The sequence below is a fragment of the Olea europaea genome, chromosome 12 (assembly GCF_002742605.1).
Source record: "Olea europaea var. sylvestris chromosome 12, O_europaea_v1, whole genome shotgun sequence".
Classification (NCBI taxonomy): Eukaryota; Viridiplantae; Streptophyta; class Magnoliopsida; order Lamiales; family Oleaceae; genus Olea; species Olea europaea.
Genome location: NC_036248.1, coordinates 2,518,175 through 2,543,232, shown reverse-complemented (window position 1 = coordinate 2,543,232; position 25,058 = coordinate 2,518,175). Strand labels below are relative to the sequence as shown.

At 35.9% G+C, this 25,058-nt stretch overlaps 1 pseudogene; it reads left to right on the top strand.

Annotated features, from left to right (window-relative positions):
- The first annotated feature begins 22,125 nt into the window (after nt 1–22,125).
- LOC111405170 lies at nt 22,126–24,151 on the top strand (annotated as a pseudogene).
- Nucleotides 24,152–25,058: the final 907 nt, after the last annotated feature.

The window sequence follows — 25,058 nt, the reverse complement described above, 5'->3', positions numbered from 1 at the left end:
ATAGTACCGCAATAATTTGACATGTTTAGGACCTAACATGTTTCTCATGTTAGCTAAAAAATTCTGCTAGTTGAATTTTACAGTAGCAGAAATAGCAATTTAACAAGTATTGATTTTGTGCCAACAATAAATTAAAATTATTGCAAGAGAATAGAGCACAAAAGCTGTCAAGTTTATCTAAATTTTTTCCTTGGATAGGACATATCAGTTGTAGTTTTCAATTTATCATACTATGCTGAAAGTTATAGTAAGCAAGCTTGTAGAGGGACTAAGAAGTTTCAAAAGCCCGGCGCCTGAAGAGAGAAATCCAACTTTACTAGTTTGATAGGGAACACATATTAATGTTATAGTGCTAAAACCTAACATATTCTTATGGCATGGTTGGATAGAATGAATGGTACTGAACAATATTGTAAAAATTAGAAAGAAAATTAAGATTTTATCTATTGTATGCTCAACCCAACACATGTTTAGAATTATATTTAAAGCGCAACTTGGAATGTGTGAGTGGAATTAACCAAATGGTCAGTAATGCAATCTTTAAATATTTTGACTATTTTATCTGGGAAAAATGAGAAAAATATTCCAAACCTGTCATTATAACTAAAACATCCCAAAATAATTCGATTAATTAATCAGGATGTCATTATAAAACATTAATTCCACACTTTTAGTGATCTAATTATCAGAATCCTATGCAATGTGCTTACATTTTCCTTTCTTTTTTCTTCTCGAGTTGTGTCATTTAGCAGCTTGACAATAACTAATACTCTCTTTAAATAAATTCTTTTTTTTCTCCTGCTAGATTCAATTGATACATTCAAGGTGTTTATAAAAATGAGAATGTGAAAAGTGATATTTTCTTACTTTTATCTAAAAAAGTCGTAGTATCTCATTGGAGCAATTAACTAGATATATATGTGTGTGATTTTGGACATTTAAATATACAAATTCAAACATTGTTTTAATCTTACATTGAATTTTTATTTACCATGGTAGTTTATAGCATGGCTACAACAACGAATCAACGTCGATGCCGACGACAACAGTTAGGTTTATTTTGGACGATGATCATGCAAGCAATTGTGATATATAATGAACTTAGGTGTCGTGCACGACATCTTCCAAGAGCTCCTCATACAAATTGGGATTCTGAAAGAGAAATAACACTTACACGAATGTTTGGCACGAGTGATACAATATGTCGTGATCTCCTTAGGATGAAAATAGGTCCATTTCAAAGATTATGTGCTCGTTTGCGAACTTATGGATTGGTTGACAGGAAATACGTTCGAATTGAGGAACAAGTCGCAATTTTTTTGAATATAGTCGGGCATGACCAACGTAATCGCACTGGACGTTTTACTTTCTTTCGCTCTGATCAAATAGTGAGCTTTTACTTTCACAGAGTCTTACACGCTTGTCTTGGACTGTATAGAGATGTTGTGACTAATGCCACTCCTCATAACTCACCATACGAAAAAGAAAATGTGTAGCCATGGTACTCCTTTTTCCAAGTTAGTGGTTTGTAGTTATTTCGTCATATTTCTTAAAACTTCAATATACACATTTATTTTGAAACGTATTCTTTTTTAAAGGATGCCGTAGGAGCAATCGATGGTACACATATTGCTGCGTATGTGCCTTTAGAGGAGCAAGGTAAATATCGCAATAGAAAGCAAGTGATCTCCCAAAATGTTTTAGTAGCTTGTACATTTGATATGAAATTTACTTACGTGCTTGCCGGTTGGGAGGGATCCGCACATGATGGTCGATTGTTATGGAGTGCAATATTACGCCAAGGACATAAGCTAACAATTCCTGTTGGTAAGTTGTGTCACTATTTTGAAAACATTTCTTCCACACATAAGTTATAATAATTACCTAATTACCATCTTATGAACAACTCTTTCCTAGGTAAATATTATCTTGTTGACGCTGGCTTCCCATCGGTTTCGGGTTTTCTTGCACCATATCATAGGACTCGTTATCATCGTAGAGACATTGAAGGTCAACGTCTTGAAAATAGTAAGGAGCTGTTCAATTTTCGACATTCATCTCTACGTAATGTTATTGAGCGTACAATTGGTTTGCTGAAAAAAAGATTTGCATATTTGAGACATCAACCCTATCACGACATTGACACACAAGCAAAGATAGTCCTTGCCTGTTCTGCCATCCACAACTTCTTAAGGATTGATGACGTTGAAGATGTTTGTGAGGAGGACGACTTAGATAGTAGTGATGATGAGGTTAACCCTACGCATGTTGATGTTTCTGAAGATGAAACTCCAAATGCTGACATATCTTTCACAAATCAGGAAGTGTGGTCTAATAAGAGGAATGCAATTGCGGATTTAATGTGGGTTGATTATCTTCCCAATCAGAATGCGGGAATTGATGTTGCTTGAAATCTGATTTTTTTTTCCTTTTTTTTTCTTGTGGCGTTTTTTTTATTTCTTTTTCTTTTTATGTAATGGATTTATACTTACTAGACTTTCATCTGTAGTAATTACTTGAATTGAAGACGTTTTGACATGAAGCATATTTTTTGTTTTTTTTTTCATGTCCTATAATAGTTGACATAAACTTGCTAGAATTTTAAATATTGTAATTTGAATTACTGTTATTCGATACAAATTGTTGACATGTAATTTTCTTAAATGTTCTTATTTATTAATCTTGCACTATAGATATCATGGCAAATATTCGACAAAGCTCTATGGCTCCTTATCGAGTTCCTAGACCAACCCTCCATTCAGATGTGGAGGAAATAAGCTCAACCCAGGCAGATCCTAATTCTAGGAATCGTCAAATATGTTGGAGTGATGCAATGGATGGTTGTATGATAACTGCACTACTACATCAAGTGTTGGCTAGTCACAAAAGAAGTGACAATGGCTTTTCATCATATCACGTGTCCAAAGCAATCGAGAGCGTGCACAATGGATGCGGAGTCGTGGTGTCTGATAAGAATGTGAGGGTGCGATTGAAAACTCTGAAAAAAGAATATGTTGAAGTTCGTCAGTTGTTAAGTATGAGTGGTTTTGGGTTAGATCCTCATAATGGACGTGTCACAGCCGATGTGCTAGCTTGGGAGGAGTTGTTGAAGGTACAAAATTTCATTAACCAACGAAAGTATTATTCCTTAAATATTAGTAATATAATTTATTTTGACCACTGACTAGCGTAAAACATATTTCACTCTTTTTCTTGTAGGGCAAACCAGAATTTGAACAGTGGAGGACCAAACTTTGTGCTCGTTATGATGATTTGGAGGCTATCTTTGGAAATGATTATGCTACAGGAGATCGTGCTGTAACCGGCAATGACATTTTATCCCCCGAACATGGTACGTACTAGATTGTACATAAAAATTTATATAATTCGTATTATATTAGAGATTCTAACAAATTCTTATTTTATTAATTTTTTTAGATGAAAATGTGCATGAAGTTGATGGTCAAAATGAAGATACCGAACCAAGTCCCATTCGCGCTCCTAAGCGTAACGCTGAAGGAGGAACTAACAAAGTTCGCCGTCGACGTACCCAACCTAATGATGAGAGTCTTGTTACCCTATCAAGCATTGCCGAATCATCTAAAAAAATTGCTAATGCTATGGAGACTCAAGCAACATTAGATACACTAAACCACATCAATTGGCAGTTGGTTCTAGAAAAATTACAAGGCATGAGTATAGAAAAGAGTGACATAATGCAAGTAATGAAAATTTTTCGATCGGATGAGAGTCTGGCTAGAGTATTTATGAGTTTGACTGATGAAGAATTCATGCGTGATTTAGTATTTGAGATTCTGGGCCGTGATCCGCCTCCACTATTTTAAGATGACGTGCTTGGATAATTCAACAAACATATGTGAAAGTATGACATCTATGTTGATTTTATTTCCTATTTTCTTATGATAGAGATTTTACGGGTTTTTTCATTTTCGTTTTATGTAATACATTGGATGAAATTTCATCATTATTTATTGAATTGATTATCTGATTATTATTTTTGATTGCAAAGAAGAATATTTAACTGGTAGTAATCTGAATTGGTAGGGATAATTATTTCATCTCGACAGTGTTTATGCATCTTTCGTACCGAATCTTGGCATGTTTTTATCCATAAATTAACTGCTATATTAATTAGGATTGATTAGGATTTGGCCGAATTTATGTCTATAATTTGTTTAAGAGTTGGAACATTCATTGACAAATTTTCATGGAAAAAAATCCAATATTTTTCATGGAAAAAGTGACAATTTCCATGGAAAATAGTGCTCGTCAAACAGATAAAATTGGAAAAAATAACAATTTCCATGGAAAATAATGGCTATCAAACACCTAAAGTTGGAAAATTATAACATTTTCGAGGTTGAAATTTAAGTCAATCAAACATGTGTAATTAACATTTTCCATGTAAATAATTTCCAGGCAATTGAATTACCTGGAAAATATTTTCTTTCCATGGAATTTTCCTACTTGCAATCAAACGTACCCTAAGGGTGCGTTTGATTGCAAACATGGAATTTGCATGGAAATAAAATAAATTCTAAGTAATTTAATTGCCTAGAATTTATTTGTATGGAAATTGTTAATTAAATGTGTTTGATTGATTTAATTTTCAACTTAGAAAATATTATACTTGTCCATTTTTTATTGGTGGGTTAATGAGAGAGAGTGGATAAATAAGAGAGAGAAAGAGAGAGTGAATTTCATGGAAAATAAAATCCAACTCTTCCTAAAGAAAATATTTTCCTTGATTTTGAGGAAAATATGATCACGTGACCAAAAGTGGGAAAATATTTTTCTTGGAAAAAATAGCAATCAAACAATACAAAAGTAAGAATTTAAACAATACAAAAGTAAGAATTTGGGTGGAAAAACACATTTTTCATGGAAAATATAGGCAATCAAACGCACTCTAATTGAAAAAAACATAATATGCCAATTTTGAAATTTTGGATTATAATACAATTCACGTTGATTATTAGACATGACACACATGACCATGAGCCTAATAATGCTAATTTGACACTATACCTAAATGTGCCTACCCATAGCACATTAAAGATTGATTCGTGTCAAGTCGAACATGTATAGAATCTATACTAGACCATGCTAGATCGATCGATCTTGCACTTTACACCACTCCAATAGACCAAGTTCTTTCCTGGGTTTACCCAGACAACCCGAGATGGATCCTTTGAATGTGATCGATCAATCTAGCATGCCCTCTCCATTGACTTTGCAACCTATTTGAAACATTCCCTTCCCAATTACCCTGAAGGGTACTGAATCTCATTATGCCATGTGTTGATAAATGCACATATTTAGGTACAACATTAACAAGAATCCTCCAAGTTCACAAAACTATAAATTCACATGTAAAATCATGACTTTCACTTGATTTTCGATTTGCATTCAAGAAAGCAATTAAGAAAGAGAAAATGGCAAGCCAAAGTCCTAACTAAACACACAATGCTGCACAAGTTCCAGGTCAAGCTCGGGTAATTTTCGTTACAATACTTCTATACTCTCGAGTCTCGTCTGAGAAAAACATTATGTTAAGAAACACAAACACAGGGTATTATAATTTATTGGGAAACAGGGCTTCGCATACAAAACTTATTCTTCGAGTTAACTGAGCTGTTATTTTCTTTCTCTCTTCACATTGTTCAACTTAATATAGTATCCATTTTGCAATTGCAGATGAGAAGGGATGGTCTGAACCAACCATTTGACATTCATAAACAAGGCCAGGGCACCAACTTCCTTCAAGATGTAATCTTGGATCTTTCAATATCTTCTCTATTTTATTCTTTGTGATATTATCTAGATTTTTGTAAGGGTCTTTCTGTTTGGGATTCATAGACAGAAAAACTATACAAGTTATGTTGTCCATTTACTATTTCGACATTAATTACAACTTTTTTTATGATTGAATATTGGGACGCAAGTCAAGAACATGGCACAAGGAGCAGCAGACATAGGTAAAGGAGCAGTACAAGGGGCCATGAACCTTGTACGAGGAGCAGCAAATTTGACATCTGGAGTAGCTGATGCAGTGAAAAACACTCTCGGAATAAACTCTGCAGGTAACACTGCCAACCGCTCTAGAAACATGGGCGACATAGCTGGTTCAAACTGTTGGACTAAATGTACCGAATGGAATGGTTGGGAATGAATACCAAATTTACACATAGCGTATATGCAATTTAGATACCAGATTTACGCATACCGTATATACAACATACCGTATTTACGTATATCGTATATGCAACTTATCGTATATTCAGCTTACCATATTTGTATCTTACTGTATATGCAGCTTACAGTATTTACAACGGCTTACTATATTTACAACAACTTACCGTATTTGCAATAACATACCGTATATGCAATAACTTATCGTATTTGCATATACCGATCTTGTATATACCGTATATGCTGTGAACTTGGCAAAGTATAGCATATTAAATTGCAATAAAATGAACAAATTAATCTAGTTGGCCAAATGAAATAGATTAATTTTTAATAAACAAAACAAGTAAACTAATTAACCAGAAAAAAATTAACCGAAGTCTATGTAAACACAATTTCCTTAAAACAGATTTGTTCCCTCACCATAAGTGCTTAGGTTAAATTGGACCTCTATCTCCCAAGATTCAACGGATTAACAGCAGGATTTGAGCACCTCAAATACTACTCCGTCGAATTGGATTTTATCTGAACAATATCACCGACTATGTGACTATGCACTGTGCAAACCAAAAACATGCAGAAACTGTGTTCTGTGAATATTTGCAGAGATTGTATGTTTTTCTCTTGTTTTTTATTCTTGTATAGAACTATTAGAAATCAGATTATATTATAGGCTCAACACCACGAATGTTATTAACCTGTACATAATGGCAATGAATATAGGAATTTCAACAGTTTTGAAATTCAAACGGTTAGTAGGAGAAAAAATTAGTAAAATGTAGGCTCTTCTAAGGGGTCAATTTCCACATCCAAAGCTTATTTAAGTTCGATTTGCTCCCCTGCACGTGCACCTAAAGAGAGCCTCTATATTACACATGATCATACCATTCCAAAGTGCAATCTTATTTAAGATGGTATTTGTTTTCATAATTTTCCTATATAGGAAAAACCTTAAATAATTTCCCTCTAACAACATAAATTCATTTCCATTGGCACACTTTGAGCTCACATTTCTCATTCACTCGAACATCATTTTTGGCAAATAAATATATGATTTCGATATTCTCACGGAGGAGAACACAAATCAATCTTAAACTTCCAAAATAGCCAATCGGGTCCCATTCAAATTTTGTGCCAAAGTTAGCCACTCAACCCATTTTTTCCCAACAAGCCCCCACATGAATGAAAATCAGGAGGGACACAAGACCGTGAAATAAAAACTTGGTGATAAAGTTCAATGGTTGAAACCTGCATAGGATAGGTAGGTATTACCCTTTGAACCTTCCCTTGTGAAAGTATATTTACTTTACTAGTTGACCAGTAGACGCGTTGTCTTTGAACTATTCTGCTGTTTGTATAAACGATGATATACTCCACATATGGCTCTTCCTAACAAAATTCTGTTCTCATTATTATGTTCGTTTTGGCCATGAACATACGCCTGGCTCTGTGAGAGTTTCTAAAAATTGAGTTCCACACAATTCTCTTAGAAGCAGCCCCACTTCTCTCTCACATAGGTGATATTTATTACAAGTAACCCGCATTACTTGGCTCGAACTTCGACATATAAGAATCATTAAAAGCCTATTGCTTATCATTCATCATTCCGAGCATCACTGTTACATCATAGGAATGGACGGAATGTAGCATCTCCCACAATGATTTAATTAAATCTTTATAATTAGGTCGTCCCTTTGAACCTAGATTTTGGGATCTCCAGTGAACTATATTGGGTTTCATCCGTAATAACTTATCCGTTCAAGGGTTTAAGTCTCATTCCTTTTGATGACTTCCCAACTAAGCCCTTGTTTGAGCCCATTCTTTTGAAAAAAATAAATTTTTTAATAGTGTTTTAACATCATTTCAACCACACATTCTTCAATAAAATAATATTACACACAAATCCAAAACTTTTCCTTATTTTTTAACAATACATTTTCTATCAATACACTATTCAAAAATTCATTCTTTTCCTAAAAATGGGGCTCAAACAAGGGCTAACTCTCTATTTAACCCTTTGGTAAGCGAATCCGCAGTGTTATCTTTTGACCTCACATAGTCAATAGTGATAACTCTGGTTAAGAGTAGCTGCTTTATGGTATTGTGTCTACGACGTATATGTCTAGACTTACCGTTGTACATGTTACTTTGTGTGCTTCCAATTGCTTATTGACAGTCACAATATGTGCAAATTGCTGGCACAAGTTTTGACCATCTTATAATATCCTCTAAAAAGTTGCGCAAGCACTCAACCTCTTCATCACATTTATTTAGAGCTATAAACTCAAATTCCATAGTAGATCTGGCTATAATTTTTTGCTTAGAAAATTTTCAGGATATGGCAGTACCTCCCAATGTGAATACAAATCCATTGGTAGACTTTGTGTCTTTTATATCAGATATCCAATTAGCATCATTATATCCTTAAATGATCGCTGAATATCTTGTATAGTGCAGTCCAAAGTTACGAGTATATCTTAAGTACCTTAGTACTCTTACTATCTCTTTCCAGTGATCAGCTCCTGGATTACTCGTATATCTACTCAGTTTACTGATTGTGTAGACTATATCTGGTCTGTACAGCTCATCAAGTATATTAGACTTTCAATAACTCTCGAGTATTCTACTTGAGAGACACTTTCACCTTTATTTTTAGATAGATGTTGACTTGTATCTATCGGTGTTCTAGCCAAACCAGTATCATCCTTATTAAACTTTTCTAAGATTTTGTACACATAATACGACAGACTTAGAACAAGCACATCTGAAGTTCTTGAAATTTTGATTCCAAGTATAACATCAGCTAAACTTATATCTTTCATGTCAAATCTCGAATTTAACATATCTTTAGTGGCTTTAATCATCTTATTGTCACTACTAACAATAAGCATGCCGTCAACGTAAAGATATAAAATGACGTAACCATCTTCAGTGTCTTTGACATGCATTTGTCACACTCATAGATTTTAAATCCACACTCTATCATGACATTATCAAATTTTTCAGGCCATTGTTTGGGTACTTATTTTTAGCCATATAATGACTTCACCAATTTACAGACTTTCTTTTCTTGTCCTGGTAATGAAAACCCCTTGGATTATTCCATATATATTTCTTTATCTAAATCTCCATTAAAAAAGGTGTTTTAATATCCATTTGATGTACTTCAAGATTTCGCAGAGCGATAATCGCAAGTATCATCCTATTCTCGTCACTGGAGAATACGTATTAAAGTAATCAAAGCATTCCCTTTGTTTGTAACATTTTATTACTAATCTGACCTTGTACTTTTTGGTAGTTTCATATGCTTTCATTTTCCTTTTGAAAATCCATTTGTAACCTAGTGGTTTGCTTCCTGGAGGAAGATCTATTAGCTTCCATGCATGATTTTGCGGTATAAAATCTATTTCACTTTTAATGGCATATTTCCATTGTGGTCCTTCCAAAAAATTCACAACTTTTTGATAACGTTGATGTTCACTTTCTAGTATATAGGTCAGAAAATCAGGACCATAAGATTTTTCGTCCTTTCCCGTTTGCTACGTCTAACCTCAATCTTCTCTTTTAGTTCTTGGTCATGACTATTTTCAGTCACAGTCTCATATGTTCGTTTAGATGAGCTTACTTCTTCTTTGGACTTTTATGGAAATACATTTTCTAAGAATGAAGCGTTTCTTCATTCCAATATCGTGTTTTTGTATATGTCTGAGATTTTAGAATCATACACAAGAAATCGATAAGCACTACTATTATATGTATAGCTAATGAAGATGCAATCTACTATTTTTAAGTCTATCCTTACATGCTCGGCTCTAAAGGTTCTTTTTCAGCCGTTGACAAGTGGTCTCAACTTGCTCATGTGATGTATTTTCTCTCCCTTTTCGACATCCCTACCCACACTCGTAAATATTTATAGGAAGACTTTCTTCCTTTCCATAACTCATAAGGGATCTTTTCTATTTTCTTTCGAGGCACCTTATTTAAATGTAATTTGCTGATAACACAGTTCCTCCCCATATATTCTGAGGTAATCCAGAATTTATTAGCATTGCATTCATCATTTTTTTAGGGTGCAATTTTTTTGTTCAGCAACACCATTTTGTTGCGAGAATAAGGTGCAATGGTTTCATGTATGATTCCATATTGTGCACAGAATTTTGTAAATGGTGTTTCATACTCACCATCTCTATCACTTCATAACACTTTAATTTTCTTATTAAGTTGATTTTTAACTTCATTCTTATAGAGAACAAATTTCTCTATGGCTTCATCCTTACTTTTAAGCAGATACACATAACCGTATTTTGTGCTATCATAGACAAAAGTAATGAAATACTTATTGCCACATCTTGTTTGTATAAGTTTTAAATTACATGTGTCGCTGTGAATTAAATAAAGTGGTTTTGTATTTCGTTTAATTGATTTAAAGGATTACCTTGTTAATTTTGTCTCAACACAAATTTTGCACTTATGGTTGGAATCAATGTGGAACACGCGTATACAATTCATGTTAACTAGCCTACGTAAAGTATCATAGTTAACATGTCCTAGTCTACCATGCCAAAAGTTTGAAGACTCAAGCAAATAAGTAGAAGAATTTGCTTTATTCATTTTTAACTTAACAACCATTAAATTTTGTTTAAACATACCATCGGAAACATAACTTTTTCCGACAAACATTCCATCTTTTGATAAAATAACTTCGTTTGACTCAAATACAATGGGAAACCATGCTTATTCAAAAGTGATTCGGACAAAAGGTTCTTTCGAATTTTCAACTCACACATCACATTATTAAGAGTCGGCTCTTTTCCCGAGGTCATCTTCAGAACCACATTTTCTTGACCTTTGATTTCAGAAGTTGCTGAATTTCTCATGAACAATTTCTCTCCATTCTCAATTGCTTCAAATGCAGCAAACAACTCTTTATCAAAGCAACATAGGTGTCAATCCACCACTCTTTTGGGTTAGAACCCACCATGTTTACTTTAGAAATGACTGCTGCGAGATTTACTTTCGACGCATCATGTGCCATGTAGTCAACCAAATTTGCTTCTTTAATATTCTTCTTTAGCAATCTGCACTCCAAAGACTTGTGGTCTACTTTGTCACAATTGAAACATTTTTCTTGAAATTTCTTCTTATAAATACCTTCTTTTGGTCCCAACTTAGTACCTTTGGCATCAGATGTCCTAGACTTGTTCTTTGAAGTCTTAGAACTTTGACCGTGCTCAACAACATTGGCTTTAGCAATAATAGAATTGAACCCCTTCTTTTCTGAACTTCTATTGTCTTCTTCAATTTGAAGTCTAACAATCAGTTCTTCGACGTTCATTTCCTTTTGTTTGTGCTTAAAGTGATATTTGAAATCTTTCCACGCAATGGGCAATTTTTCAATAATTGCAGCCACTTGGAAGTTTCACTCAAAATCATCCATTCGGCATGAATTTCATGAAGAATCACTTGAAGTTCTTGCACTTGACTTATTACTATCTTGGAGTCCACCATCTTATAATTCAAGAATCGGCCAACAATAAATTTCTTGGCCCTGACATCCACAGTCTTATATTTTGAATTCAATAACTCACATAGCTTCTTAGCAGTTTTCAATATACTATACACATTATATAATGAGTCTGCTATGTTTTTCATGATATAGTTTCGGCATAAAAAATTCGGATGTTTCTACGCATCTAGTGCACTGATTGCTTAAACATCGCCTTCACCCTCATTGAGTTTCAAAATAGTTTCAATCAAGAATCTCGCAAAATTCAAGGTGGTCAGGTAAAATAGTATTTTATGCTGCCACCTCTTGAAATTCAAACCATTGAATTTATCCGATTTTTCTCCATGATTAGCCGAACAGTAACGGTATGGCCAGTTGTTGGAGCCACAGATTGATTCATAGCATGACTTTGCAATTTAGCCACAGTTTGAGCTACAACGGAGCCGGGCATTTGAGCCACAGCAGAGCCCACAGGCTGATTTCCAGCAACAACGGTTTGGGACACATTCATGTTGGTTGATTCGGTTACCATTTCTAAAAGACAAATGAGAAAATTAGTTTCAAAAATTAAGAATATAAGAAACCAAAATTTTTTAAATCTGTTTTAAGTTTGTTGGACTAAATATACCGAATGAAATGATTGGCAATGAATACCGAATTTACACATACCGTATATGCAATTTAGATACCGAATTTACACATACCGTATATGCAACATACCATATTTAGCATACCATATATACAAGTTACCGTATTTGCATATAGCGTATGTGCAGTGAACTTGATAAAATATAGCAAATTAACTTGCAATAAAATGAACAAATTAATCTAGTTGGCCAAATGAAGTAGATTAATTTTTAATAAACATAACAAGTAAACTAATTAAATATAATAAAAAAATTAATCGAGGCATGTGCGAATATAGTTTTCTTAAAACAGATTTGCATCCTCACCGTAGGTGCCTGAGGATTAAATTGGATATCTGTCTCCCAAAATACGACGGATGAAAAGTAGGATTTGAGCACTCAAATACTATTTCATCGAACTGGATTTGTGTCTGAACAATATCACCAACTATGTAACTATACACTATGCAGACCAAAAATATGGAGAAACTATGTTCTATGAATATTTGCAGAGATTGTATGTTTTTCTATTGTTTTTTCTTCTTGTACAGAATTGTTAGAAATCGGGTTATATTTATAAACTTAACACCATGAATGCCATTATCCCGTATATAATGGCAATGAATATAGGAGTTTCAATAGTTTTGGAATTTAAACGCTCAGTTGGAGGAAAAAAAATTAGCAAAACGTAGGCTCTTCTAAGGGGTCAATTTCCACATCCCAAGCTAATTTCAGTTCGATTTGCCCCTCTTGTGCATGCACGTAGAGAGAGCCTCTATACTATACATGATCATACCATTTCGAAGTGTAATCCTATTTAATGTGATATTTGTTTTCATAATTTTCCTATGTGGAAAAAACCTTAAATGATTTCCTTCCAACAACATAAACTCCTTTCAATTGACACACTTTGAGCTTCAATTTCTCATTCACCTGAACATTATTTTTGACAAGTAAATACATGATTTTGATGTTCTGATGGAGGAGAACACAAATCAATCTTGAACTTCCAAAATAGCCAATCGGGTCCCACTCAAATTTTGTGTCAAAGTTAGCCACTCAACCCATTTTTTCCCAACACAAACAACCCAACAAGCACAAACAATCCAAGCAACCCTAGTACCAGGATTTGAAATGCTACTTGTATTTTGTTGTTTTCTTTGCATTGTCATAGGTAGCAGGCGAACACTTTAGGTTACTTTCCTTCATCCCAGAAGTGACAAAACTATCTTCGCTTTCGAAAAGAGCTAAATCGATTGGACCAGACCATTCCATGATAATGGAAGTTTTGAGTGTGTTTTTCAAAGTTTAAACTGTTTCATTTTGACATTCATTTTTATTATAATATAATTCAAGTCTTTACAAATTTTTCTCTTGCTGATTGGTCCATTCATAACTGTTTCAAGGACTTTCCGGACTATCTTTCAAGTTCATAAATGAAACACTTCTTTCTTTACTAATTTATCATGTCCTATTCAATATTCTTTCAAAGCTTCAAATACAAGAACGCATAATGCAGATCCACATACATACCCCATGTTGGCGTGAGCTGTGTATTGGAAAGATTGTAGGAGTAAATAGTGACTATGTTAGAGGATCAATGATCAGTTTAGGCTTACTTTACGTGTAGTCCCAATATAGTCTCAATTTCTAGGCTATATATAGCCTTCCATCTTTGTACACAAGATATTGAACAATGAAAAATAATTGAAATTCCCTACAATCTGTCATGGTATCAGAGCGTCGATCCCCTGCTCATTGATATCTGTAGCCTCCTAATTGAAATCTCTTCACCTTACCACTATCCTGGCCGATGCTGATTCCAATTCAGGTGGACCTCCAATTGCTGCCTTGCAATTGAATTACAGTTGCAGCATATAGATATAAATTCTCTTTTGAATTACTGGCTTTCTAGTTTATTGGCTCAACCCGAAGATGGGATATGTATGAATCAACTGCTTGAAATTGATCTAAATTTTGGTTGTCGAAGACACTCGGCCTCATCTGCTGGATCGTGGGACTAATCAGCATATTGCGGCATATTCTTTTAGTGGCACAATTGCCATTTAGGTCGACTAGTCTCTGGAAGATTTCGAATTCCTTCTTCTGGTTAGTCGATTGTGTTGCTGGGGCAATTTTTGGTTACGGGTGGACATCAGTTTCTTCCTGTGGTAAGAAATCACCATTCACGCACAGTGAGTTCTTCCTTAGAAGTAGGTCGTTCACTCTTCTGTGTTCTTATTTGGGCCTTTCACAAAGGAGGTAACTTTGATTGGTTTGGGCATGTTATTTTAAGCCACATTTGTGTTTTGGGCAAATTAATTTGTTTCCTCCTTTCTTGTTGGGCTCTTTGATATTTTTTGGTATTATTGTTGGGCTTGAAGTATTCATTCGGGCTGGGTCTAATTAGGTAGGCACCTCTAATTCAGGTATGGCTCTACTCAGGTGTCATAGCAGTAATGATTGCAACACATGGACTCTTGATTCCGGAGCAACTGAACATATGACATTTGATATACGAGATTTTTGTCAACATACTCCTCCTCGGTGGACTAGTATTGCCAATGCCAACGGGGTTATCTCTTTGGTAAAAGGGGCTAGCACTGTAATGTTATCACCAGCTTTATTATTATCTAATACCTTACTTGTGCCTTCCCTTTCTCACAAGCTAATATCTGTGAGCCAAATTACCAAAGAGCTCAACTGCGCAGTATTTATTTACCCAGAATTTTGTCTTACTCAAGATATTCTCTCGAAGGAGATAATTGGACGCAGTACTAAGAGAGGGGGGCTCTACTATATGGATGACTTCAGCATGGGTCGAGTACATCATGTTGGTCAACCTAGTGGTACCAAGGCGGAACAAATTTGGTTGTGGCACCGTCGGTTAGGTCATCCTTCGTTTTGTTTCCTACTTTATTTTTAGGACTGTCTATTTCAGATTTTAAATGTGAGACTTGCATTTTAGCCAAGAGTCATCGAGTACCTTATCCAATACGTATGAATAAAAGTGAAGTTCCATTTGCTTTAGTTCACTCTAATGTGTGTGGGCCTTCCCCGAAGGCTACTTTGTCTGGTTTTTGCTGGTTTGTGATTTTTGTTGATGACTGCACCCGAATGACTTGGCTATATTTATTGAAAAATAAGGATGAAGTCTTTACTGTGTTTTGATCTTTTCATGATATGATTCAAACTCAATTCTCAGCTAAGCTTCAGATTCTTAGGTCCGATAATGGTGGTGAGTATGTAAATCAGCAATTCCGTGAGTATTTTCACCATCACGGACTGATTCATGAAACATCGTGTCCTTAGACACCTCGGCAGAATGGTATTGCTGAGCGGAAGAATCGCCACATTCTTGAGACGACTCGAGCACTCCTACTTGGAGCGCGTGTTCCGAGCTCCTATTGGCCCGATGCCGTTGCTACTGCTGTGCACCTAATCAATCGCATGCCCTCAAAAGTACTTGAGTTTCAGACTCCGGTACAAGCTCTGTCGACCTATGTCACCTTATCATCGGCATTGATGCTTCCACCTCGAGTCTTTGGGTGTGTTGCCTTTGTTCACCTCTACAAAAACCAACGTACGAAACTTGATCCATGTGCTCTATGATGTCTCTTCTTATGATATGCTGTCCATCAGAAAGGTTATCGCTGTTATGATCCCACCACTTGATGCACATATATGACCATGGATGTCACTTTTCTCGAGATTGATACCTTTTTCTCTCCTATACCCAATTCTTCTCTTCAGGGAGAGACACGAGAAGAAGAGCTGAATTAGCTCAGGTTTGACTAGTTTAGTGGCACCGAGAATACAGAAACAACGGCACCAACTAATGCTCAATCGATTGTTGAGGAACTTATTACAGAGCCGACTCTTGATGTATCTCCTGAAACTAAGATAGTTCTCCCCCACTCCTCAGTACCTAACAACTCGTCTCCTATTAATATCACTGAAATGAGTTCTCCTACTACACATCTTATCTCACATAATGAGGTTAATCGTGGTTATGAGCTACCTTTCAGGCATTATCGTGGCAAACCACCGAATAGATACTCACCTGAGATCGAGGCACGGAGATCAAAATGCCCTATTGCTAATTATGTCTCTACAGAGAGACTCTTCGAACCACTAAAGAACTTTATAAATGATCTATCTTCGCACCATATTCCGATAAGTGTTGACGAGGCATTGAAAGATCCAAGATGGGTTCAAGCAATGAAGGAAGAAATGAAGGCACTAATGAAGAACGAGACATGGATCCTTGTTCCTTTGCCTAAAGGACAAAGGACTGTAGGGTGCAAATGGGTATTCTCTATCAAGTACAAAGCTGATGGAACAGTCGAGCGCTACAAAGCAAGATTAGTAGCAAAAGGCTACAATCAAACATATGGGGTAGATTATCAGGAGACGTTCTCGCCAGTGGCCAAGTTGAATACTATCAGAGTTCTACTATCTCTTGCCGTGAACTTGGACTGGCTATTACATCAATTTGACGTGAAGAATGCATTCCTCCATGGAGATCTTGAGGAGGAGATCTACATGGATGTTCCCCCAAGATATGTGGCAACCTCTGGTAAAGTTGTGTGTAAATTACAGCGAATGTTGTATGGCTTGAAACAATCTCCTCGAGCTTGGTTTGGGCGGCTTAGCCTGGCTATGAAGAAGTATGGTTTTCGACAAAGTAATTCAGATCATATTCTTTTCTTGAAACATCGAGGAAGCAAGATAACGGCCTTGATAGTGTATGTAGATGACATGATTATTACAGGAGATGGTCAGGAGGAGATTTCGAGACTTCAAGAACAATTGGCAGCCGAGTTTGAAATGAAAAATTTGGGAGGACTCAAGTATTTTCTGGGGATTGAGGTTGCTAGATCCAAACAAGGTATATTTCTTTCTCAGCAAAAATATATCCTAGACTTGTTATCGGACGTTGCATTATTAGAATGTAAACCTGCAGACACACCTATAATCCAGAATCACAAACTTGGTGTATTTTTTGAGGATTGAGGTTGCTAGATCCAAACAAGGTATATTTCTTTCTCAGCGAAAATATATCCTAGACTTGTTATCGAAAGTTGCATTATTAGAATGTAAACCTGCAGACACACCAATAATCCAGAATCACAAACTTGGTGTATTTTCTGAGGATTGAGGTTGCTAGATCCAAACAAGGTATATTTCTTTCTCAGCGAAAATATATCCTAGACTTGTTATCGGAAGTTGCATTATTAGAATGTAAACCTGCAGACACACCAGTAATCCAGAATCACAAACTTGGTGAATATTCTAACCAAGTTCCAACAGATAAAGGAAGGTACCAAAGACTGGTCGGGAAGCTCATTTATCTCTGACATACACGACCTGATATTGCTTATGCAGTAAGTGTGGTGAGTCAGTTCATGCATTTCCCGAGTGAAGATCATATGAATACGGTGATCCAAATTCTTAGATACTTAAAGTCCTCCCCTAGAAAATGACTTATGCTATTAAAGAACAATCATCTAAGGATTGAGGGCTACACAGATGCTGATTGTGCAGAAAATATTTCTGATAGAAAGTCTACCTCGGGGTATTTTACATTTGTTGGAGGGAACTTGGTGACATGGAGAAGTAAGAAACAGAAAGTAGTAGCATTATCAAGTGCCGAAGCAGAATTCCATGGGATGGCCAAGAGTCTCTATGAACTCCTCTGGTTGAAAAGACTATTGACAGAATTGGCTTCACTCCAAACAATGAGATGGACCTCTTCTATAACAACAAAGCTGCTATCAATATTTCTCATAATCCTATCCAACATGATCGAACCAAACTTGTGGAGGTAGATCGACATTTTATCCAAGAGAACCTTGAATCCAAGATAATTCGATTCCCATTTATCAGATCTGAAGATCAGTTGGCAAATATTCTTACCAAAGCTGTGTGTAGCAAGAACTTCCACAACTCACTTAACAAGTTGGGCATTAGAGACCTATACGTCAACTTGAGGGGGAGTGTTGGCGTGAGCTGTATATTGGAAAGATTGTAGGAGTAAATAGTGACTATGTTAGAGGGTCAATGATCAGTTTAGGCTTAATTTACGTGTAGTCCCAATATAGTCTCAATTTCTAGGCTATATATAGCCTTCCATCTTTGTACACAAGATATTGGACAATGAAAAATAATTGAAATTCCCTACAATCTGTCACTCCATCCCGTATGAAGAATAGTTGGTGCAAAGAACTACAATGACAATTAGATTTTCAGATGCACATTAAATTGGAAGCTATACGCCCTTACCACGTTGCATAGGTATGATTAAATAGTACTAGACGCTACTAAAAAGAAAAAGAAACTAAAATCTTCATCATTATACTACTCAAGTTTTCTCCAATACTGCATACCAATTATGCACCCCAAAGTTTATTTACCTCTATTAGTCGATTTAGAATACTTGATTATTGACCTGGCTAACGCATCCATCGGGTTGATGTATTTCTTCCACAGAGGATCATTCGGTGGAAAAAGTTTCCAAATATCATCAGAGGCAAGGATAACAGTGTTGACAGTCCTAACTAGTAGAACTTACAAAGCAATTCCGAACAAATATTGTGTTCCTTTCATGTCTTTTCTGCTTAATGCTTCAACAGCAGGGACTAGAATGTGTTCCATTTTTGCTTTGTCTGGCAGTATAATCTCAAAACCCTGCACAGTTGCAAAAACTTGAAGTTTAAACAATAATATATTGAAAACTATTATTCTAGTAATCAGAATAATATAAAACTAAAGGAGATTCCAACTAGCACTGAACTGAAATAAAAGAATGGTAGCGTACATAGATATCCTAGTGATGAAGATTTATTTTTAAGATTAAACAACTAGAAAACTGAGCATCGAAGCATGATAAAGTACAAGTTTGGTCTGCACTACTGGACATTATAATGAACAATATTTTAACTTCTTTTTCTTCATTAATACTCTATACTTTCTTACCAAAGAAACCACAAGTGTAAGAAAATGCACATACTTCAGTAAATGGACGGATCGATAAAGCTGGAATGGTACTTGATGTCATGAAGTTGTTATTGCGCAGCTCTATTTGCTTTTTACATCCCTCAGTAGTTTAGTTGGTAGCCAACACATTGGTTCTAACATTGTACTAGATATCTATCTAAGAATCTAAGATAAGAGTCTTTCTTGAGTTCTAATTCCCAATACAACCGAGTCTCTCTTGAGTTCTAATTCCCAATATTGTTCATGGAGCTTGAACCGCTTGACGAACCATTTTCTCTAATTTATCAAAGTTAGAAAGTTGGTTTCCTTATTCATCATAACTTACTTATTTTCCCAACCAACATAGGATTAAAGAAATTTAATTCTCTATTGAGAAAGAAATCAAGTCGATGATAAACTTGAAATTTCACTGGACAACAATGTTTTTACCCCCAAATGGTTAACTAGTTATACTGTGATATTTGTTTGAAGTTGCTCACAGCTTCAATTAGCCGTCTCTCAATGATTTTTGTTGGATGTTTGAAAATATTGAAAACCAATTTTGACGTCTATTCTATTTAATGGAAAGGTTTTGTTACATTAACATCGGGGTTGACATAGGGGATGACCAAACACACACATGGGGGTCGGCATTTTTAATTCACACGGGACCCAAGTACAAATTGTGAGTGTCGATCAACCATTATGTCAACAAATTCGGTCACTTTAGCTTAATCCTTAATGGAAAGCCGAGTTCAACTAATATCGTGACATCCACTTGCTATGCTCTGTTTCAAGGTGAATGAAATTGTAATTTTAGCTAGTTAGATATGTGAATAAATTGGTAACTTAATCAACTTGGTAATGAAAGAACGGAAATCATTATAGTTTGGTATTTTTCATTCTATATTTACAACTTGCTTCAAGAAATTAATCATGGACTAAAGGTATAAGATTATCTGATTCAACTGAATTCATGTTTTCGGCATTCCACTCATGAATTCCAATTTTTCACTATTTGTCATTTTTTCTAAAAATTATAAGCGATATATGCACAACCAACTCAAGCAAGCTTGAAGAATCAGGTCAATTCGAATCGAGTCGTGCATGGCCAAATACAGCTCTGGGCACACTTCTATGATGGGCAGGCAGGACCTACAACTTTCACTACCATAACTGAAAGGCATAAAAGGGTTGAGCAAGTTGACATAGTATAGATGCAATGGAGACTATTTAGTCATTATCTTACCCTTTGAGCTCTACCAAGAACCATTCTTTTTGTGCATAAAAATATCCTAACGGCAGTAAATGTACAATGCTACAGGTATAATATTCGCAGTGGCATGTGGGCCAGATTTCAGTTCATGTGAGCATACATCCCTAGGCAAAACCTTCAATTATTATTACAAATAATATAGTTCTTGTCCCCAATCTACTAGTGATACATTAAAGTGGTCCGTAGTTAATCCTATATGAACGGAAATCATCCACCTCGTTGCAACATAGACATAGACATAGTTCATAAAAAAAGAAAAAATGGAGACTAGATAATCAAGGTAAAACAAAGGGGCTGGTTAGGTGTAGGGTCAATCCCAAGAGCAAGGACGGGGCTAGGGCGGACTGACGGGGAGGGATTGGGTGCAATGGGGGAAGGGAGTGGAGAGTTGTGGATTATTATTATTTTTTCTCTTTCTATTTCTTTTTATTTATTTTTAATAAAGTTAACTGTGTTATTGGCTCAGTTTTTGCCAACCCATGTCCAATTATGCTTGTTGTAAGAGTCGAGCTCAATCAATTTGTTAGAGAACCGGGCTAGGGTTGGCTCATTGACCAAGAGTCAAATCGGACATGTATAAGTCCAATTAGTGATGACAAATCGAATTGTTGACATGGATAACCTGCGACCCCTTCAAAAAAAAAAAAGCCCGAACAAGCTCAGTTGATGGCTCAACGGACCCGAGCCTAGGCCAACCCTTGTGGTCATTAAGCCACATGGGCCAAAAATGGCTTTAGCCCTTATTATTATTATCTGCTTTTTGCACACGAAATATTTTAAATTCATTTATTTAAAAAAAAATTGTAAATGAAATATTTTATCAGTGTACAATTTTAACTTCATTTATGTTGATTGTAGGTGGTCCCAATTTTGAAAAAAGAAGAAGGGTTGTAATATTTATTTAATCTATTATTAGTATAAATTGCACAAATTTTACATTGTTAAAAAGAATTTAGAATTTCACAAATTTAAAAAAAGATGATGATGATGATGACAACAACAATAATAATAATTAAAAAACAGTGAATTGACTGAGGCAAAAAAAAGCGCTTCACTTCATCTCTAGAATTGGCTCATCGACACCCTTACGCCCAGTCGAGTTCAGTAAAGGCTATCATGAAGCCCACAAGACCATGACAATGTCGTTAGCGTGGACACAAACCGCCCGTGAAATGAGCTCTCACGAGATGACGAGCAACATGGACCATTGCTAGTCCTCTAATAGGACCCATGTAGCTATATAATTGAAAGGTTAAAGACGATGCTATCAAAAAGTAAGTTGAATACCAACTTCTACTATGCAAATAGAATGATGATCAATAATGTAATTTTTCCATGGAAAATGCCAAAGTGCCCGAATTTTGGTGATCGATCCTCACATGGAGCGTGAACTCCGCGTGAATAAAATAATGCCCAACCCCCGAGGCATGAGTGTTCGTCATTCCGCATGTCAACAATTATGTTTGTGTTGTATGATCCTTTTTCCATTGATATTTAGCCAGCACAGCTACAATCTTCTCCCTTTATGAATGAATAAACACACACACCCTCTCTCTCTCTCTCTCTCTCTCTCTCTCTCTCTCTCTCTCTGGCACAAACCATAGAAATCATTAATATGTGGAGTAACCTTCCCTTTGATCTCCTATCCAACATCTTCTCCTACCTTTCGCCGGACTCCTTCGCAAGAGCCAAGGCCGTCTGCTGGAATTGGCACACATGCACCATCACCACGGTGGCTCCGCCCCGGCTACGCCACCCAGCATGGTTCATAGCTTGGCCAATTCGTCATCACGGCCTCTCCTGCTATGCCCAAAACCCAATTGACGACAACTGGCACACGCTATCTCTTGACTTCATGCCCAGCGCCATTCGCCCCATTGCTGCAATTGGTGGACTTGTTCTACTGAAATTTACCAACACAACCGCCCTCAATTTGGCGGTGTGCAACCCATTCACCAGGCAATTCCAGCGGCTCCCACCGCTGAATTTGGCAAGAAACAATCCGGCAGTTGGCGTAGTTGAAATTAATTCAAGCTATCATCAAGTTTATGTGGCTGGGGGTAAGTCTATTGGATTTAAACGATTAAAACCTATAATATTTTCAAATTATTATTAATTTCAGCTACCAAAAACGGTGTGTGTGAATGAATTGTAAATGATGACAATTCCTAGGGAAATTAAGGATGAGATCCCTAATTTTTCATATGCTAGGTGTGGTATAAGTTCAATTTTTTATATTGGTGCTCCAGATCCCAACTATTTTTAAATTTCTGAATCTAGGTCCTTATTTGACTGACATGGTCTGCAAATTACTTAACATTTTATACAATTCAACTGAACGTCGTGTGCGATTTTAACATATGCAAAGATAATTTCTGTACAAAATTAAATAGATTAAGGATTCAGAATTTCACTTTTAAAGGTTGAAGACCCATTATCACTCCTCATTAAATATTGAAGAGGTTATTTCCATTTTTCCCTAATTCTTATAACTATCAAATTAGAACTCTTCAAATTTGTCATTTTCACTCGAAATGATTATGAATCCTCAACTTTTGACATGAAATTTGACGTATTTATAATATTTGTGTAGGTCCTCAAGTGTACATTTGAATTTAGTTATCGAACTCATTTGTTCGAAATTAGTCATCCGAATCTAATATACATTTCAAAGTCGTCACTCTGTCCACTGGGTAACGAAACTAGATAGAAGGACGGTTGTGAAACATATCGTAGATTTAGACGACTAATTTAGAACAAATTTGTTCAAAATCTTTTAACCTCGAATCCCGATTCTTTTCTCGACAGGTATGTCGGAGGCACCTGGGGGCGGTGCCATTTACCAGCCCACAGTAGAAATGTACGATTCCCGTCAAGAAACCTGGGAAATTATCAGTTCAATGCCAGTTGAATTTGCTGTGAGATTAACCGTGTGGATACCCAATGAAAGTGTATATTCAAAGGGAATGCTATATTGATCACCTCTGCAAGGGCATATAGTATAATGGGATTCCAAATTGGGACCAAAAAATGGACAGAATTGAGTGTGCCAATGGCAGATAGGCTTGAATTTGCGGCATTGGTTCCAAGAAATGGGAATTTGGCTCTTGTTGGAGGCACAAATGGTGGAAATGTTTGCACGTGGGAGCTCGGGGATGACAATATTTGGGGGATTGTTGAGAAAGCGCCGTCTGAATTGGGATCGAGATTTCCGGATTGGTGTACTGCAAAATGTGTTGGGATAAATTGCGCGGTGTGTTTGTATAGAGATGTTGGTTCGGGGATGATTGTTTGGAGGGAGATTTTGAATAAGGGTCGATGGGAATGGCGGTGGGTCGAAGGGTGTTGTTCCACAGGAAAGCAGATTCAGAATTTTCTGATTAAAGGACTGTTCCTGCATCCGAATCTCTTCAATTGATAAATTTGTGAGCTGATACAGGAATCCCTTAAGAATGATTATCAAATTTGTAATCTTTATTTGAGATCAATGAGATGCCATGAATGATTATTAAAGAAATAGAAATTTTCATATATGACTCCAAAATACTGGATGAAGTTGATTTTTGTCTCGACCGACCTTTAATCTAGTACAAAAGGATTTATTAGAAGAGGAAGGAAAGAGTCGAGGTTAGTGTTGAAACTTTTATAAAACTTTAAATTTTATAAAATTAGAAATTTAGAACTTGAAAATTTATGTTCTTTTATTGTCAAGATTTTCCATGTCAAATCACCAAGAAAATTAATAATGCAGTGCGTACCTTAATTCTTTGGATTTTTCCTTATTAATGGATCTTGATTCCAGATCTTGAATCTTAAACTATAATCTTAAATTTTGCAGCATTTATTCTTTAATTCTTGTTCTTGATTTTGCATCTTGATTTATAGTTTTGATTTTTGGATTCCTTCATCTTAATTCTTAATTGTGGGTGTTTCGCACGGGTTAGTCGCTAACAATTAAAAAAGGGATCAAACGATTGTGTAAGGGATAAACCTCTTGAAACAAAGTCCCAAAAATGGGTGTTTTTATTGGCGATGACTTTACAATTGAAAAATAAAACAGAATGCCTCCAAGGAGCGCAAGCACACGAGTTACTGAAAAGAAGTGTTTAAATCTAAACTAAGAAATAGAAAGTTACATATTCTCTGTTTGAGAGTGTTTGATTCGGGATCCTTTGCTCTATGTCTTTTCTTCCTTTTATACTCTCTGGATGATCTCTTCGTGATCAATTGCTTAAAAACTGCTTGATCGCTCTATAACTGCCCACTTTCTTCATAGTGGCCAACTTGTCATGGAATTGTCTTTTCTAACTGCTGCCATTACTTTTTGTCCTTCAACCGTCTTCAATTGAATTCCTTGAATCGTGGAATGCGATAGGGCTACTCAATAACTGCTTCTTTAATCGCACTTTTGGGTAACCATAACATCCCATGTTTGCTAAGATCCTGGGCGACTCGGAGGTTT